The following is a 4,026-nucleotide window of genomic DNA, read 5'->3' on the forward strand; positions in this document are numbered from 1 at the left end:
ATAATTATCCGAGCAAAAGAATTACTGTCTTGACTTTTACAAACAGTGAAAAATTAGAGAAGACTTGAATTTCCATCATTTTTAGGATTAATAAATAAAGTATGGCACGCCCATGCGATGGACTATTGTGCAGCCATGAAAAACGATTATGCAGTGTCCAGCAATGCAGCAACAGGAGTGGCAGCAGTCCTCCAATATGCCCAGGAGGCAGAGCAATTCATCCCAAGGGGCAGCAAAGAAAATCCGAGGGATGAGTGAAATGGTACACCAAACTGTATCTGCAAACGTTGAAACTAAGCTACAAAAAGGCAACAGGGAAGAATCAATCTTCATAGTGGAAACCAAAAAAAGTGAAAGAGGAGCAAAAGGAACAGGCCGAAGTGGGTCAGGAAGACACTAAAGAAGATGTAACTGCAGAAAACGGAACAAAGAGGAGAGTCCGCCCTGTGGTGAAGCAGAAGCTAAAGAAGCCATGTTTGATGATGAATATCCTATTCCAAGTCTTTTCCGTGGTCTCCATTCTCCCCTTACTGTTCAGCTGTCTTGTAAAGGCATGTTTTTTAGACACCCTAAAAATAATTACGATTTTTTTTACCTATTTAGATAAGTGTAAATGCTTTTTCTTAAAAGGTAAAATCAGGTGCTGTTGTTTATTTTTCTGCACAACGTGGAATTCAAGGAATATTGAATTAAGGAAATCTTTGACATCTTGTGCTCCAACTTACCATTCCATAGGCTGGGGGTAGGGAGGATTATATCCTTTAACAGGAAGCATAATTAAATGCAATTCACAGTCGTAATCACACATTTAGCGTGTCTCAAACATTTCATTGCTGATCTTCGATACTTCATGCTGCTCTTTGGTAGAATAGTTTTCTAAGCAAACTGCTCCCTGATCTCGGTGCTCTTGGTCAGACTTGAGTGCCATCTGTGACATCTTTGGTAGCAGTAGCCCAGTTTATCCTGCAACTTTAATCATACACTGTGAAAGATTGGACTTTTTATATAAATTTATTTATTTATATTTATTTTTGGCTGCATTGGGTCTTCGTTGCTGCACGTGGGCTTTCCCTAGTTTCAGTGAGTGGGGGCTACTCTTGGTTGCGGTGCGCTGGCTTCTCATTGCAGTGGCTTCTCTTGTTGTGGAGCATGGGCTCTAGGCGTGCGGACTTCAGTAGTTGTGGCACATGGGCTCAGTAGTTGTGGCTCGCGGACTCTAGAGCGCAGGCTCAGTAATTGTGGCACACGGGCTTAGTTGCTCCACGGCATGTGGAATCTTCCCAGACCAGGGCTCGAACCCGTGTCCCCTGCATTGGCAGGCGGATTCTTAACCATTGAGCCACCAGGGAAGCCCTGAACATTTTTTTACTATGTTGTAAGTATGTTATTAAGTCATGAATTAGTGGGATTTTAACCTAACAATTTATCAATATTTTATCATATGAGTACTTTATATCCTCTTCCAAAGGACAATTTGCCTCCAAATTTTAACTGAAGTGACTGGGTAACTTTTTAGAAAAGGACTGCAACCACTTTTTTTTAGATTTGTTAGGACTTGCATAAAAATTGTGTATAGATTATTCATATCTGTGAACAGACCAGACGCTAAGCCAATAAAATCTCAATTATAAGAAAAGCGATGGTGTGTATCTATTATATTTCATTGACTCTTAGACCTACAGTTTTCACATAGGTTCTGCTATCCTCCTAACTGCTTGATCATGCATGAACTCCAGCAAAGATTTTATATAGTTGTCATTTCCAATTGAGTTATGCACTTCATTGGTACTACGCATGTTGAGTTTAGTTATTTAAAATGTCTTTCAAAAGATTTCACCATAACCAGCATTGAAACAAAATCATATAATGTATGCAGAAAGATATGGAAACAGAAAAGCAGAGTACAAATGTAATATTACTGAAGCAAATAATCTTCATTAGAAGAATGACCATAATTTCATATTTTCTGGGGAAGAAACAACCAGTGCTTGATGGGACCCAAGAAAGAAGATAGCCAAAGTGACTAAAGATAAGAAAATGCAAAGAGATTGCCTTCACACACCGTACAATCCAGCTTGAAGGGTGGAGAAACTGGCAAACTTCAGAATAGATGAAGGAAATTTCAAAGCATAAAGAAGCTGGTTGTATCAGACAGACAAAGACAAATACTGTATGCTCTCATTTATAGGTGGCATCTAAAACAAACAAACACAAAACAGACTCATGGATTCAGAAAACAAATTGATGGTTGCCAGAGATGGGGATGGAGGGTGGGTAAAATGAGGGAAGGGGGCCAAAAGTACGATCTTCCAGTTATAAGATGAGTAAGTCCTGGGATGTAATGCACAGAATGGTGACTATAGTTAATAATACCGTATTGTACACTTGAAAGTTGCTGAGAGAGTAGATCTTAAAAGTTCTCATCACAAGAAAAAAATGTGCTATGTGTGGTGATGGATGCTAACTAGACTTATTGTGGTGATTATTTTGCAGTATACAAATACTGAATCATTATGTTGTACACCGAAAACTAATATAATGTTTATGTCAATTATATCTCAATTTTTTAAAAAAAGAAGCTGCTTATGACACAGGACTGTCCTATCAACAGTGTTAGGTTATAGTTTAGTTGGCAGCTGTTGCTTGTTTTCTTCCTTTTTCTCGCTCCCTCTTGTTCCTTCTTTCTCCCTCCTTCCCTTCCTTTCTCTCTCTCTCTCTCTCTCTCTCTGTAGTACCTAAAACAATGGGGCACTAACAATCAACGATGTCTTATAGTCAAATGAAATATAGTTCTTTGTTAACAAGAAAATGTATCTCTGATACATATTAAGTGTTCATTTCAGGAGCACATAAACTAAGACTAGAATCATACAGAGTTAGCATGGCACCTGGGTAAGGATAACATACAACCTGGTGAAGTGTTCCACATTTTTTCTTTTTCTTAATCTGGGTGTTTATTTGTGAACATTCATCCATCTGTACATTTCTGTTTTGTGCATATTTTTCTAAGTGTGCCATGCTTTAATGTGTTTTCTTAAAATATCAGTATATAACACAGTTTGCAGAGCATGGATCCCATTTTTGTCATGATGGAGGTATACGTGGCTTCTCACATTGGTGCACATATTTCTGTATGTTGGCACAGAATCCAAATGTCAACAGGAATTATGGAAAGACAGGTGACTTTTACTCTCTTCTTCATGCTTTTCTGTGTCTGAATATTTTTTACAGTGAGCATGTATTTCTTTCACAATGAGAAGAAAAAGACAGAAAGACCTAGTCCCATTTTTAAAACACACATACTTAAAGAAAACCTGCGTATTCGTTAAACAGCAATTCCACTTCACAGAATTCGTGTACAGAAATAACTAAGGACGTGCACAACAGTTTAGCTGTAAGAATGCTCATCACATTTCATATCTCCTATCCAGTATTTTCATTTGAGAATTTAGCCTAAAAAATGATTTACGATGTAGACAGATATTTATTTACAAGTTTTGTTATCATGGTGTTTTGTAAAATATCAAACACTTCCAATAACTGGGGATAGTTAGATAAGTTACTGTATTGTACATTCACTTGAGGAACTTAGACACTAACATGGATGTGGATTTTGAAAAAAATGTGATGACATAGGAGATGCTTATTAACACTGTCACACGAAAAACTGTAATACAAAACTCGCAATGCAGTATAAACCAAATTTTGTAAAACATGCACAAAATGAATATATGATATGTATACGCAAATAAGAAAGGAAGAAATACATGTAAATGTTTATACTGGTTACTCCAAACTGAAATTATAAGTTTTTAATTTTCTTTTTTGTACCTTTCTGTATTTTCCAAATTCTCTAAAACGAGTATTATGTGTTCTGTAACTTTTAGAAAGTCATTTTTTAATCACTGCAGTCACGTGTACTTATCCAAAGAGCAAACATCCACACCAAAACAAAATTCTTATTCTAGAAAGAAACAGAGAAGGTGCCTCAGGCCCTGCTTCTCAGCTCTCGTACTCACATAATTG

The 4,026-nt window shown here is 37.1% G+C and overlaps 1 non-coding gene across 1 annotated transcript; it reads left to right on the top strand.

Annotated features, from left to right (window-relative positions):
• Nucleotides 1-2,830: 2,830 nt before the first annotated feature.
• On the top strand, nt 2,831-2,933 carry LOC116756166. Its single transcript, XR_004350546.1, has one exon. It is a non-coding gene; the product is annotated as a U6 spliceosomal RNA (small nuclear RNA).
• Nucleotides 2,934-4,026: the final 1,093 nt, after the last annotated feature.

The sequence above is a fragment of the Phocoena sinus genome, chromosome 6, assembly GCF_008692025.1.
Source record: "Phocoena sinus isolate mPhoSin1 chromosome 6, mPhoSin1.pri, whole genome shotgun sequence".
NCBI lineage: Eukaryota > Metazoa > Chordata > Mammalia > Artiodactyla > Phocoenidae > Phocoena > Phocoena sinus.